General features: G+C 35.0%; 1 long non-coding RNA gene across 1 annotated transcript; it reads left to right on the plus strand.

Moving 5' to 3' along the window:
* The first annotated feature begins 439 nt into the window (after nt 1–439).
* On the plus strand, nt 440–3,804 carry LOC143620858 (uncharacterized). Its single transcript, XR_013151412.1, has 3 exons — nt 440–497; nt 590–638; nt 3,722–3,804. It is a non-coding gene; the product is annotated as an uncharacterized LOC143620858 (long non-coding RNA).
* The last annotated feature ends 13,057 nt before the right edge of the window (nt 3,805–16,861 follow it).

Consider the following 16,861-nt stretch of genomic DNA (forward strand, 5'->3'; position numbering starts at 1 on the left):
TTCATCCGCTCTTTACATTATGGATTCATTCTCATTCCATTTCAATTCACCCCCCAAATTATTAATCCCCAAAACCCCGTTTTCAATATTCACCCACCACCAACGGATCAAAATTCAAAATTCAAGATTAATCCATCCATGGAGTTCATAAATTGATCTGTTAATCGATCTCATCTGTGTAGTATTCGATCAGTTTGTGAAGAAATTGAAGATCTTTAATCGACATAAACGTGGGTTCTTGTTTACTATTATTATTACTGTTATTATGATCTTTAATCGAAATATCTTTTAATAATTAATATTATGGAAATTGGTTTTGTACAGCGAGATGGCTGGACTGAAGGAGAATAACACAGATCTGATTCGCCCGAAAACACAAGGTAATTGTTAAATTAAAGAATGCACGCCAAGTCATGAATTTGTTTTATTTTTTTGTATAGAAAAAAACCAATCCCTGCTGAGAAACCACTTGTTCCGGTTCGTCGACCCGTTACGAAGTCGGTAATAGGATATTTTTGTTGTTATTGTTACAAGATGTTTGTGTTTGATACAATTAATTATAGTAGACTTTTGACTGTTGTTTCTGCAGGGAATTTAGTACACAAGTTACCAACAAGCCATCACTACCTTTACCAGAGGTATACATACAGCCTATATGTTTGATAATTAATTATGAATTTGAATACTATTATTTAATCAATTTTATACTTGAATTTTTTTAAATAGGGAAAGAAGCTGAAATTCGAAACAATCCCTGATCAGACTGAGAATGAAGATTTGATTGATGTTGAAGATGATTTTAATGTACCAATGTTTGTGCAGCATACAGAATCTATGTTGGATGAAATCGATAAGATGGTACTTTAATTATTAATATTTTTGTTTCCTATATTGTTATTTTTTTAGGCTTTTTAAGATGAAGATACTGATGTTATGAATCTGTTTATTAGGATGAGGATATATACGAGGAACCGGTTTTGGATATCGATGCGGTTGACAAGGATGATCCGCTTCCGCTTGCTGTTGTGGAGTACATTGATGAGCTTTTATGCTTACTACAAGGAACAAGAGGTAATATTTTGGTTACACATGCTATGCTGATTTATGCGTTTATTTTTAAGTAGTTTATAAATCTTTTATCAAGTTGTGAAAATCGAAAGAGGTGGTAAAAGTGAGCTGGTTTTGGACGGGTTGGCTACTGAGTCGAATCGGGCTAGGTTGACCCACAAACATATTTGGTCCTTTTTTACATGTATTGGACCAGGTTGGGGCCCAAACGGTTATATTAATGCGGGTCAAAGGGGGCTGATCGGGTTAGGTTGACCCACAACATATTTATCGCTTTTACTTGAATTGACCCATATGGTTGGGATTCATATGGTTTTTTTTAGTACGGGTTAACTGCTTATCGGGCTAGATTGACCAGCGAACATATTTTGTCATTTTTACTTGAATAAAAGATCTAAGAGGGTTATAAGCATCTAAATGCACTTTTCACTAGAGGTGGTAAAATCTAGGCTGCTCAATGAATCAGTTGGCTGACGCTTCGAATCGGGTTGGAGTCCAAACGCTGTTTTTTAATACGGGTCAAAGTGGACTGACCGAGCTAGGTTGACACACTAACATATTCTGTCATTTACTTTAGGTCAAGGCATCGATTAAAAGTCAAATATAATCACAGTCAACCAATATCTATATAAATTACCATATTTTGTCTATTCTTGAAAAAATGGATTAAAGATGTTATGAGCTGTGTTTCACCAACTTAAAAGTAAATTATAACCACAATCAAACAATATAGCAGATCTGGTAAAGAATCATCAGATCTTCTCAAAAGATGCGATATCAAGGAGACATTGAGAATTGTACGAAACCGATCGATACCACCTCCATGTGGCGTCCTCCGTTGTCTCAGGGTGAAAACCGTACGATCCATAACAATGCTATAAGAACTACTGAAGAAGAAGTGCAGCAGCCAACGAAATCTTGAGTCGGAAACAACAAAGATGAGCTGTTTGTTGATGATTATTTGCCGGATGAGTACAAGCGATTTAGGTATAACAAATGGACATATTTCAGCTCGCTAGTTTTGTCTTGATTTTAGTTGGTTTAACATGCACATTCACACCTCCATTCTAAAATGAAAACAAGTGTTTAGGCTAGATTTATGGGAATGGGGGGTTCTTTTTGTTCTCACATGTGGAAGACCGTTATCTGGTTGGGGTATGTGCATTATCGTAATATTAATCAAGCGTAACTTTGTATTACGCAAACGAATTCTGTATTTCGTGTACAGATTGCGAAAAGCTTTTCAAAGTTGCGTGTGGCTAACGTTGGTCTTTATCGTCCGCCGATTAATATTCGATAAAAGAGTGGAACACTTGGACATAGGACAACATGTATTACCATATCTGACAAGAATATGGATATGTTTATTGATCGGGACTGTTGTTTGGTTACTAAAACACTGTTGGTCACTGTGCTCGCATCATCGTTCCATGTGAGCACATATTTTGGCCGATTCAACAATCTCTGTTCAAACAATACGTGATTGAATCGTTATCTGGCCCGCCCCACCAGAGTAAGAACATAATGCGGGTGACACCTTACTGCCCGATTTGAAGGCGAAGAAAAGAGGCATGCTTCTTGAGGGGATTACTATTGATCATCTGCATCGGTTAAATCAGAAGAATGTGTCAGCTTGGAATATGAAACTGTTGATGGATACTATTCGTCAGGTGTGCTAGGTGTGCTGTCTACTGTGGATGAGGGTGCGACTGGGGATGAGGATGAGCCCGCGCTGCAAATTACTAAAGAGAAGCAAGCTAAAGTTGCAGCCAAAAGATATTCAGCAATGTTGCTAAACAAGGATTTTTTTTCGTTGCACGTTTACAAGTTACTTTCTATTCGTATTGTCCCACGTTTACAAGTAGTTGCACGTCTTCAATCAGGGGTGGGGTAGCATCCGCTACCTCTCAACTTTTCGTTGGTAGAGTATATTTTTTTCTTTTTGAGTTGATTTTCGTATTTCGCTACCCCTGAAAAAATATTATGCTACCCCTATTTGTTTAAAGGCCAACCGATTTAAAAGCTCAATTAAAAAAAATGCTACAAATTTATAGCTTAAAGCAAATAAAAACCATTAACCTTTTTTTTTTCTTTTGTTTGAACGAGAAATATTAAACAGACTCAAACAGAAACAGGTCCAACAGAATCATCATTTAAGTGAGATTAACAAGATTATTATTTGTGCCGACATCGTACCCATATGGGTTACAAGGGTAAAAAAGTCAACTCAAGTCAATCTCTTTAATTTTCTTGTTTTTTTTATATATAGGGATTTTGTCATGAATTTGTTTTATTTTTTTGTATAGAAAAAAACCAAGCCCTACCGAGAAACCACTTGTTCCGGTTCGTTGACCCGTTACGAGGTCGGTAATAGGATATTTTTGTTGTTCTTGTTACAAGATGTTTGTGTTTGATACAATTCATTATAGTAGACTTTTGACTGTTGTTTCTGCAGGGCATTTAGTACACAAGTTACTACCAACAAACCATCACTACCTTTACCAGAGGTATAATACACCCTATATGTTTGATAAGTAATTGTGAATTTGAATACTGTTTTTAATCAATTTTATACACCCTATATGTTTGATAATTAATTATGAATTTGAATACTATTTTTTAATCAATTTTATACTTGAATTTTTTTAAATAGGGAAAGAAGCCGAAAATCGAAACAATCCCTGATCAGACTTAGAATGAAAAGTTAATTGATGCTGAAGATGATTTTAATGCACCAATGTTTGTGCAGCATACAGAATCTATGTTGGATGAAATCGATAAGATGGTACTTTAATTATTAATCTTTTTGTTTCCTTTATTGTTATTTTTTAGGCTTTTTAAGATGAAGATACTGATGTTATGAATCTGTTTATTAGGATGAGGGTATATACGTGGAACCGATTTTCGATATCGATGCGGCTGACAAGGATGATCCGCTTGCTGTTGTGGAGTACATTGATGAGCTACAAGGAACAAGAGGTAATATTTTGGTTACACATATTATGCTGATTTATGAGTTTGTTTTCAAGTAGTTTATATAAATCTTTATCAAGTTGTGAAAATCGAAAGAAGTGGTAAAAGTGAGCTGGTTTTGGACGGGTTGGCTAATGAGTCGAATCGGGCTAGGTTGATCCACAAACATATTTGGTCCTTTTTTACTTGTATTGGACCAGGTTGGGGCCCAAACGGTTAGATTAATGCGGGTCAAAGGGTTGGGATCGGGTTAGGTTGACCCACAACAATTTATCGTTTTTACTTGAATTGAATCGGGTTGGGATCCATATGGATTTTTCAATATGGGTTAACTGCGCTTATCGGGCTAGATTGACCCGCGAACATATTTTGTAATTTTTACTTGAATAAAAGATCTAAGAGGGTTATAAGCATCTCAATGCGCTTTTCACTAGAGGTGGTAAAATCCAGGCTGGTCAATGAATCAGTTGGCTGACGATTCGAATTGGGTTGGAGTCCAAAAGTTATTTTTTAGTACGGGTCAAAGTGGGCTTACCGATCTAGGCTGACAGTTGACACACTAACATATTCTGTCATTTTTTTCTTTTAAATAAAGGGTTAAAGATGATATAAGCATCTAAATGCACTTCAGGTCAAGGCACCGATTAAAAGTCAACCAATATCTATATAAATTGCCATATTTTGTCCTTTATTCTTGAAAAAAATGGATTAAAGATGCTATGAGCTATGTTTCATCTACTTAAAAGCAATGTTTTCAGACCTGACCCGGATGTCTTACCGGGTCAAAGGTCGAACCGACCCGGGAGGGTGGCCCGGTGTTTGACCCAGATGACGTCATAAATAATAATACACAGACACACAATTTGTATTACAGTTTAGTTTTTGTTTTTTTTTTTAATTATTTGAAGTAAGCTACTAATTACATGAATAGAAATTGAATAGTTAATTGCTCCCTTTAATTGATTCCATTATTAAATTGAATAATTATGTATGTTTTACACACACACAATCTGTATTACAGTTTAGTTTTTGTTTTTTTATTTTTAATCTGTATTTGAAGTAAGCTACTAATTACATGAATAGAAATTGAATAGTTAATTGCTCCCCAAGCTCAAGCTCGGTTAGCTCAATTACAAGCTAACTGAAATAACCCGTTTACGCTACATAAGAGATTTGATTATACGATTAACCAGTTTGAAGGTTGATTGGGTGTTGGTAATCATAACCAAACAACCAATTTAGGGGTTTTATTTGGTTAACCGGTACCAAACCAAATTGCTATTTGGCTATTCTGTTTGGTTTGAACCGTACTAAATTCCGTTAGGTCGGTTTTCAGTTATTGTAAAAAAAATTCCTAACTGGATAAACCGAAACAATGAACCCCCTAATTACATGAATAGAAATTGAATAGTTAATTGCTCCCTTTAATTGCTTCCATTATTAAATTGAATAATTATGTATGTTTTACACATACACACAATTTGTATTACAGTTTAGTTTTTATTTTTTTATTTTTAATCTGTATTTGAAGTAAGCTACTAATTACATGAATAGAAATTGAATAGTTAATTGCTCCCCAGGCTCAAGCTCGGTTAGCTCAAGTACAAGCTAACTGAAATAACCCGTTTACTCTACATAAGAGATTTGATTATACGATTAACCAGTTTGAAGGTTGATTGGGTGTTTGTAATCATAACCAAATTGCTATTTGGCTATTCTGTATGGTTTGAACCGTGCTAAATTCCGTTAGGTCGGTTTTCAGTTATAGTAAAAAAAATTCCTAACTGGATAAACCGAACCAATGAACCCCCTAATTACATCCCTAATTACATCCTAATTACATCACAAAAATGAAAGAACTTACATCGATCCTTGTTTAACAACATTGCTGAATATCTTTTTGGTAGCAACTTTAGCTTGCTTCTCATTAGTAATTTGCATATCTTTTTGGTAGCAACTTTAGCTTGCTTCTCATTAGTAATTTGCAGCGCGAAGTCATCCTCGTCCTTGGTCTCAGCCTCACCCGTAGTAGACATCACACCCGTACGAATGGTATCCGTCAACCGTTTCATGTTCCAAGCCGACACATTCTTCTGATTTAATCGATGCAGGAGAAGCATGCCTCTTTTTTTCGCCTTCAAGTTGGGTTTGCAATGTGTCCCTCGCATTCTCTGATCTTGTTCCTGGTGGGCCGGGCCAGATAAACACTCAATCATGTGTTGATTGAACAAAGATTGTTGAATCTGGTCAATAGGTGCTCACATGGACCGATGATGCGAGGACTTTGACCAACAATGTTTTCAGTAACCAAACAACCGTCCCAAGCAATAAACTGATCCATATTCTTGTCAAATAGAATAAAACTTATTGCCCTTTAAACAAGTGTTGCACTTTTTTATCGAATATTAATCGCCAAGCGACAAAACCCAGCGTAAGCCACACGCAGTTTTGAAGCGCATTTCGCAACCCGTACACGACATACAGAACTCGTTTTGCGCTTGATTAATATTACGATAACGTATACACCCCAACCCGATATCAATAATCCACACGTGAGAACAATTACCATACCCCCCCCCCCCCCACTTCCATAAATCTATCTCAAACATTTGTTTTATGTTTTAAGAATGGAAGTGTGAATGTGCATGTCAGGTAAAATCATAATAAGCTAAAGTACTTGTCAAGTAAATAATCATCAACAAACGGCTCATCTTTAGCTCCTAATTTCGGTGAATGCTGCCCTTCTTCTTCTTCAGTAGTTCTTGTAGCATTATCGTGGGTCGTACGGTCATCACCCGGAGACGACGGAGGACGCGGCATGGTGGTGCTGGTGGTGGCGGTGGAGGTGGTGGGATCGATCGGTCCCCTACAGCTCTCAGTGTCTTTTTGATCTCGCATCTTTTGAGTTGACCGATCGGTTTCGTACTATACTAGAGTGTGAGTTAACGTGTGTGTGTGAATTTGGTGTTCTTCAAGCTCAAATGTGGTGGTCAAAGGTGGTTGGTGTGAACTAGAATGATGGTCATAAAATCATATCTTAATGAAAGTTGCATATTAATGAAACTAGGTACTGCAATGAAACGGGCATGCTTTTTGTCTTAAGGTGTAACGCCTTAATAAATAAGTGACCAGCAATCATCAAAATAATAACATATTTGTTATGATATAACTATAATTATAACAATATTATTGAAGTAACTTAAAAAGTTTAGAGAAAATATTACATAGAGGAGTAGTAAGAAATGTGTATAACGTTGAGTTCATTCAAGATGGTGCATCTTTCTTATTACCATGGAGGTAGTATTTATACTATAAATCCACATGTTATTTAGTAGACAAGAGGTAACTATTTTGGGGATAACTAGGTTACAATTTTTATACTTTGGTGTTTGAATAAAGTGGATGACCACTTTATTCAAAACCTAGTTGTCTCCTAAAGTAGTCATCCTAAATAGTTTGTCTACAAAATAACAAGTGGATTTGTAGTATAAATCCTACCTTCATGGTAATGAGAAAGATGCACCATCTTAAATAAACTTGAGAGTTATACCCATTTCTTACTACTCCTCTCTGTAATTCCCTCTAAACTTCTTAAGTTACTTCAATAATATTGTTATAATTATAGTTATATCATAACACGTTATCAGCACAACTCGCTTGTGTCTTAATCAAGAAGATCAACCAAGTAAGAAGATATCAATCATAAACAAGTAATAAAATGACAAATATTGCAAAGCTTGAATTTTTGGCTCTCAAAAGTTCTAGAAAGAACTATATGCCATGGGCAAATGCCAAAAAACACCTCAAATTAATGAAAACAATAAATTGGATGAACATAATAGAGCAACAGCTGATGTCTTAATCCATAAACACATCGATGAAATGCTTCAGTTGGAGTATTTTAATTATGGTGATCCAAGTGTTTTAAGGAAAGAACTAAAAAGCAAATTTGATCATGGGGATTCATTACCCTACTGTTAGAGCTGAATGGAACAATCTAATATTCCAAGATTTTAAAAAAATGAATGATTACACACATGCTCTATTAAATATATGTTCAAGATTTGAATTTTGTGGACAAATTGATTATGAGGGAGATAAGTGAGAGAAAACGTACTCTACTTTTCATGCATCAAATATAATTTTGCGACAAAAATTACGGTTGCAAAAATTTTAAACATTCTTTGATCTAAATAAAAATCTCATCATAGCAGAGAAAAATAATGAGCTATTAATGAAAACCATCAAGCTCGTCCCATAGATCATTAGCCATACCATAAGCAATATTGCTTATAATAATGATCATAAGAATTTGGACGTAAATGGGAACAAGGGCTGTGGACGAGGCTGTGGACGTGGCTAAAACTATTTCAATAAAATCCATTTTAGTGGTCGCAACCACTCATTTAAATGGAACAATAATCATGGACGTGGACACGGTCATGGTCGTAACTAAAGAGCAATTACCACGCTAACCAGCAAAATAAGTTTAAAAATGATGCTGGTACTAGAATGATGGAGGCTCATGTTTTAGATGTGGAAGTACTAATCATTGGGAAAGGCTTGTCGAACACCTTCACATCTATGTGAATTATATCAAGCATCTCTAAGAGAAAAGGAAGTTAATCATATCGACAAAATTGATGATATCGATATTGAGTTGAATACCTCAGACTTTATCAATGAATCTGAACCTTGAAAGTGATATTGTTAAATCATAATGATAATTATGTATTTCCTTTCACGTTTATGTCTTACTGTGTTTAATTACGTTTCTTTCATGCAAAAATTAAAGTTTCTTGTAATAAATTTAAAAATGTATAATATATGCATTTACTATTTTTCTTTATATTTGAAGATTAAAATGAATTTCATTGGAGCAAAAAATCAATCAAATGATGCTGATTTATGCATAGCAAATAGTAGTGCTACACATACCATCCTAAAATCTCAAAAATATTTTTACGAATCGCGTCCTTCAGACATAATAGGAGTGGAAAAAGCTAATTTAGCATTACCAAATGGTACAAAGCTTTTAGTAAAAAATGCTCTATTTTCTCCAAAGTCAGCCAGAAATTTGTTGAGTTTCAAGAATATATATCATAATGGATATGATACCTAGTCGAGTACGGTTGGTAATGAAAAATATTTACATATTGTAAAGAGAAGTCATATATCGGAAAGGCTACCAATGCTTCATTCTGGTTTGCATTATACATACATATACTAGATTTTATCCCCCGTATTACAGGGGTTGTATTACATTATTCTTTTTTAATATTTATATATATATATTTAGATTTTAATATTATTTATTGTAAGATATATATATTTAGATTTTAATTTTATTTATTGTAAGAAAGTTAATAATTAATATACTTGAGTTTTGATGATGAAATGGTTTCACAAATAAATGATATGTTATAATCCGGTTTAAAAGCTATCTGGGTTTGTCGATATCCATTACCTGTTTATTTTCTTTATTATAAAATTGTTTCTTAATTATAAATAATATCTTTTTTTAAAATAAAATAGGATATTAATTTTTAGTATATTCCTATTTTATAAGATTTTCATATCAAATATTTGATTAGATTATTTTTTAATATAATGAGATGTTATAACCCGTTTAAGAGCTATCTGGGTTTGGTGAGACATTTACCCGTGAATTCGGGTAAAATGCGTGAGAAACCTTCATTTACAAATAAAGTAATCTGATGACTTGAGAGAATACTTGTTTTACATTTTTCGTTTTTTAATATTTATTTTTTGGATTTTAATTTTCTTTATTGTAAGAAAGTTAATAATATACTTAGGGTTTGATGATGAAAAGGTTTCATAAATAAATGATATGTTATAACCCATTTAAAATCTATCTGGATTTGATGACCTATAACCCGCTTATGTTTTTTATTATAAAATTGTTTATTAATTATAAATAATATCTTTTTCTTTTTAAATTGGATATTAAATTTTAGTATATTCCTATTTTGTAGGATTTTCATATCAAATAATTGATAAGATTAATTTTTAATTTAATGAGATGTTATAACCCGTTTAAGAGCTATCTGGTTTGGTAAGACCCATACCCATGAATTTGGGTTAAATTAATGAGAGGACTCCATTTAAAATTAATAAATTTGGTGGCTTCCATAAAAGGGGGGAGCGACCAAATCGTGACACATAGGATTTTTGGGTTTTCGTTTATATATATTATAGATAAATGTGCCTCGAACACATATGGTATCTTAAACTTATGGCATGACATATTAAGCCATCCAGGATCCACAATGATGAAAAGGATCATTGAAAATTCACATGGGCATCCATTGAAAGATCAAAATATCCACAAAATAGATAAAATGCCTAAATGTACATCTTGTTCTCTTGGGAAATTAATTATAAGGCCTTTGCCATTAAAAGTTGATAAAGAGTCACCGATGTTTCTTGAAAGAATTCAAGGTGACATATGTGGGCCAATTCATCCACCTTGTGGACCATTTAGATAGTTCATGGTCTTAATAGAAGCATCCAGCAGATGGTCTTATGTCTCTTTATCATCGACTCGTAATGTCACTTTTGAAAAATTTATTACTCAAATTATCAAATTACGTGCACATTTTCCCGATTATACCATTAAAAGAGTAAGGCTCGATAATGCGGGAGAATTTACATCGCATGCTTTTGATGATTATTGCATGTATGTGGGGATTGTTGTTGAACAGCCTGTTGCTCACGTACACACGCAAAATGGTTTAGCCGAGTCGTTGATCAAACGCCTACAACTGATAGCTAGACCCTTAATAATGAGGACAAAACTCCTTGTTTATATTTGTGGTCACGCAATTCTGCATGCTGGATCATTAATTCGTGTGAGACCAAGTGCAAATCATAAATACTCTCCCATACAACTTATTTCCGGCAATGAGCCAAACATTTCCCACCTTAGAATTTTTGGGTGTGCTGTGTATGTTCCTATTGCACCACCACAACGTACAAAAATGGGTCCTCAAAGAAGGTTGGGAATATATGTTGTATATGAAATGTATTCCATCATAAGATATCTTGAACCTTTAACAGGTGATGTATTTACAGCATGTTTCGCTGATTGCCATTTTAACGAGGCAATATTTTCGGCATTAGGGGGAGAGATGAAAAAGCAAGAAAGTGATATATCATGGTGTGTGCCATCATTGTTAGACCTAGACCTAAGGTCAAAACAAAGTGAGACAGAGGTTCAAAAGATAAATACATCTTCAAGAAATTGCAAATCAGTTACCTGATGCATTTACTAATACAAATAGGGTCACTAAATCAAATATACCAGCTATTAATTTGTCCACAAAATTCAAGAATTGAACATATATTTAATAGAGCAGATGTGTAATCATTCATTTTTATAAAATCTTGGAACCTTATATTGTTCCATTCAGCTCTAGCAGTAGGGAATAATGAATCCCTTTGATGATCAAATCTGCTTTTTAATTCTTTCCATAAAACACTTGGATCATCATAATTAAAATTCTCCAACTAAAGCATTTCATCGATGTGTTTATGGATAAAGACATCAGCTGTTGTTCTATTGTTTTCATTACTTGCCTCTAACACATCAATTGATTTGAGGTGTGTTTTGACGTTTGTTGTCCATGGCATATTTGAGAGCAAAAATTCAAGTTTTGTAATATTCATCATTTTATTACTTGTTTATGATTGATGTCTTCTTACTTGGTTGATCTTCTTGATTAAGACACAAACGAGTCATGCTGATAACGTGTTATGATATAACTATAATTATAACAATATTATTGAAGTAACTTAAGAAGTTTAGAGGGAATTACAGAGAGGAGTAGCAAGAAATGCGTATAACTCTTGAGTTTATTCAAGATGGTGCATCTTTCTCATTACCATGGATGACCACTTTATTCAAAACCTAAGTTTGAAAATTGTAACCCAGTTGTCTCCTAAATAGTTACCTTTTGTCTACTAAATAACATGTGGATTTGTAGTATAAATACTACCTCCATGGTAATGAAATAGATGCACCATCTTGAATAAACTCAAGAGTTATACGCATTACTAGTCCTCTCTGTAATTCCCTCTAAACTTCTTCAGTTACTTAAATTAATATTGTTATAATTATAGTTATATCATAACAAATATGTTATTGTTTTGATGATTGCTTGTCACTTGTTTAATAAGGTGTTACACCTTATGACAAAAAGCATGTCCGTTCTGTTGCAGTACACAGTTTCAATAATATGTAGCTTTCATTAAGATATGATTTTATGACCATCATCTAGTTCACACCAACCACCTTTGACCACCACATTTGAGCTTGAAGAACACCAAACTCATACACACACGTTAACTCACACTCTAGTATAGTACGAAACCGATCGATCAACTCAAAAGATGCGAGATCAAGAAGACATTGAGAGCTGTAGGAGACCGATCGATCCCACTACCTCCACCGCCACCACCATGCCACATCCTCTGTCGTCTCCGGGTGATGATCGTACGACCCACAACAATGCTACAAGAACTACTGAAGAAGAAACGCAGGAGTCACCGAATCAGGAGCGAAAGATGAGCCGTTTGTTGATGATTATTTGCCTGACGAGTACTTCAGCTTATTAGTCTGGTCTTGATTTTAGCTGGTTTAACATGCACATTCACACTTTCATTCTTAAAACATAAAACAATTGTTTGTGCTAAATTTATGGAGGGGGGGGGGGTGGTATGATAATTGTTCTCACGTGTGGAAGATTGATATTGGGTTGGGGTGTATACGTTATCGTAATATTAATTAAGTGCAACTTTGCATTACGCAAAAGAGTTCTGTATTCCATGTACGGGTTGTGAAAAGCTCTTCAAAACTGTGTGTGGCTTACGCTGGTTTTTGTCGCATGGCGATTAATATTTGCCAACCCCCCCGGCCCTTTCATTACCCACGCTCATATGTGTAATGTATGAGGCCCAACCCCCAAAACCCATAGTCGCACTCATCCAGCAGAGGCTTAAACCTAATTGCCTCTATCACTTTTGCACTCATGCCAAGCTAAGGCCTCGAAATGCATTGATCGCACAAGTTCTAACGGAGAATATCAAATCTATCACCAATCTTCACTTTCCTAATACACAAGTTTATATGGACGTGTTATGCAGGTTATTGTACCGAAAGCATGCTAACCTTGGCTAGAATACTACATAACCTCGTTTTTTAAAACAACTAGGCAAACTTGACTTTAAGGGAATTGTGACCATGAAAAGCTTGTTGCGGTTGTTGTTCGGGTACATAACCGAATTGACCTTGAACCCTCAGTTGATTCCTATCAACCCCACTTGAAAATCCTTCTTCATAATCTTCATACACTTCATTGTTAACCCCCATAATGTGGCCCGCCAAATGGTTGTGAGCCCAATCTAAGACCCGGTGAAGTATGGGTTATGGGTGTGTCTTGAGGTAATGTGTATGGTTGTTAATTGAAAAGTGGATATTGTTGACATTGGAAAGGTGATTGTTGTGGTGAGGTTGATGATTGTCCTTGAATAGGCATAAAATTGCTTAAGGGTGGAAGGCTAGATGGTGGCTGAAAGCTAAACACATTTGAGGTGGGTTCATTCATTGGACTTATGGTAGTAACGGGTTTAGGTTCATTGGGTGGTGGCATAGGTGGTAAAGATTGACTTGAAGCCATGATTGTTGTGTCAGTTGCTCGACTTTGTGTTCTAGGAGACCCAATAATCTTATTCTCCCGTTGAAGAACTCGATTCTGATGGAAGGTTCGTTCGATTTCTGGATCAAAAGCTAACAGTGATGAAGACCGAGATCTTCGCCGACTTCGCGTATGCATATACCTGTAAGTACCTGCATATTAACACAACCCGCGTAAAACTGACAATAACAAACAAATAAAAACTACAAAAGTTAACACACGTTGCGCACTACTCCGCGGCAATGGCGCCAAAATTTGACGTGATGTCGTATACTCACTCAAAAATAAACCAAATACAACTAAATAAATAGCACTAAGTTGGTATCGAACACAGAGAGTTTGTAGAATGCGTGTTTACTTGTAGCTTTAACAGAAAATAAAATTAAATTAAAATTGCATAAAAAGTAAATTCAGATTTGACTGTTTGATTTTTAGATTAACTAAAATGAAATAAAACACTTGCAAAACAACTATTAAAATTTATAAACTGATTAAGAGAAAGCGATCATCTTAGATTTTAGGTTTAAATCAACACTAATGTTCATTCTTACTAGAAAGAACCACATAGACATAGTTCATGTTTGATTATTTGTTTGTGATAAAGGGAACTAAGTACTTGGATTAATATAATGCATGGTTGTTACCCGATAATCAATTAACCAGTATTCAACCCTAATTCCTCCCATGATATCTCGATTACCAATGACACCAAGAACGTATGGTTTAGATTATGATCAAACGCAAGCAACACTTTACAAAAAATTAATCAAACACCATAACAACGGAATTAGCCACTCATGGTTTAGTGAATCATCATCACTTCAATTCTATTGTTCATAGGAATTAAATACACAACCAATGATTGTAATCACCCAAGACAATGTTTTGGTCTCCAGAAATCGCCGCCAAGCAGTTCCAACTGAAAAGTATGTGAAAAGATATCCCAAAACTACATAAAAAGAAGCCTAAAATCGGTAGTTACGGGTCAGACCGTGATCCACGGTCCAGTCACCGTTCAGATTCATGCCCACGGTACGGTGGGTTCTGCTGATTTTGGTTCCAAGTTGACCGTGGCCCACGGTCAACACCGTAGGCCACGGTGGAGCTGTTGTGCAACTTCTTGTTTTCTTCATATCTTTCTCGTTTCAGCTCCGATTTCTTCGTCGTTTTCGCCCACGCTCTCGTAATTTCATCCTCTACCTCTTCCTATCTGCAATCATACGAGTACCCATAGGCAACTAATTCCATGAATCTAAGTTGGTTAAGCATATGCATTTATATCTTTTAACTCGCTTAACGGCTTCCCTACGAGTCACTCATCATGCATTTATATCTTAACGGCTTCCCTACGAGTCACTCATCATGTAGCACCACTATCCACTATGCATAAATCAACATCATTTGATTGATTTTTTGCTCCAATGACATTCATTTTAATCTTCAAATATAAAGAAAATCAGTAAGTGCATATATTATACACTTTTAAATTTATTATAAGAAACTTTTATTTTTACATGAAAGAAAAAGTAATTAAACATAGTTAAGACATAAACGTGAAAGGAAATATATAAGTATCATTATGATTTAACAATATCACTTTCAAGGTTCAGATTCATTGATAAAGTCTAAGGTATTCAACTCAATATTGATATCATCAATTTTGTCGATATGATTCACTTCCTTTTCTCTCAGAGATGCTTGATATAATTCACGTAGATGTGAAGGTGTTTGACAAGTCTTTGCCTAATGATTAGTACTTCCACATCTAAAACATGAGCCTCCATCATTCTAGGGCGTACCAACATCATTTTTAAACTTGTTTTGGTGGTTAGCGTGGTAATTATTAGCTCTTTGGTTACGACCATGACGTAGGCTGTCGCGGTCTACTCAAAAACATTTATTTAAAGACTTAAATACCTATAAACTAGTACGGGTAAATAAGGTCGTCTTCATAGGAACTCAAGGAAAGTGCTAATTTAATATTACGAAATTAATTATTAACTAAGGCGGACAGACGATGTCAAGCGGTTTTAGAAAAGATTAATTAAAACTAAACTATTACTTAGAAAAACTTTGTAAACAATATTAATAAAAGTATTCATTCTAGGTTCAGGTAATGCGACATCTAACTTAATCACAGATTCAACAGACTTGATTGCGCAGTAATTGCTAGACCTAATAGTTTTGTGATGACAAACGATACCCTAACCAAATTGTTGACACAACTGAACTTAGTCTAACCAATTACCAATTTATGTTACGAAAACCAATTAATTTGCAAAGAACGATGATTACTAGTTCAACGACACAAGAGCTAACCCTAAATGTTGATAAACACAACCAAACAAGTGATGCAACAAGTGATAATCAATGACATTAATTGTTTAAACAATCAAAGCAATAAACAAGCAAGATCAAAGCATAAACACAATCAAACGCTTAATCCTTAAGCATATTGAATCTGTCAGAAGTTAAGATACACAAACCCTAGACTAGAATGAACATGGGAATTTAGCCGAATATCGACATATCGATTAAAACACTTATCTTGATGAACATGCGATCAATGATGGAGCCGGAAGCTTCGGGATGGTCGAAAATCATCCTTGGGAGCCTCTTCTGCCTCTGGAAGTCGTGTGTGTCTGAATTGTGAGGTTAATGGGTTTATATAAGGCAAAACCTAGATTTTTCGGTTTTAGGTCGGTTCGCGTCGTGCGAAGTTGCCATGGGCTTCATTTTCGCGTCGCGCGAAAGAGAAATTTGTCGGGCTCAATTTATTGCAACTTCGGGTCGCGCGAAGTTGTCCTGCCAAGCATCTTCGCATCGCGCGAAGATGCAAAATAACCAACAGATTTGTTTTCTTCTCTTTAACTGTCTCGTGCTGCACTTCCAATCTCTCACTTCTAAATCTTCATTCCAAGCTCGTATATATCCCCGATAAGCTCCTTAACTTCCAAGTCCCTGAAAATACATAATAACGCTTGAAGTACCAATGTTCATTCACTTACTTAACTAAAATTAACTAATTAATATCTAAAACTAACTAACTTTTACCCAACCATCAGACCACGACCATGTCCACGATTATTGTTCCATTAAAATGA

Source organism: Bidens hawaiensis, unplaced genomic scaffold (genome assembly GCF_021521415.1).
Source record: "Bidens hawaiensis isolate Kalapana, Puna unplaced genomic scaffold, B.hawaiensis_p1.1 tig00002717_1, whole genome shotgun sequence".
Classification (NCBI taxonomy): Eukaryota; Viridiplantae; Streptophyta; class Magnoliopsida; order Asterales; family Asteraceae; genus Bidens; species Bidens hawaiensis.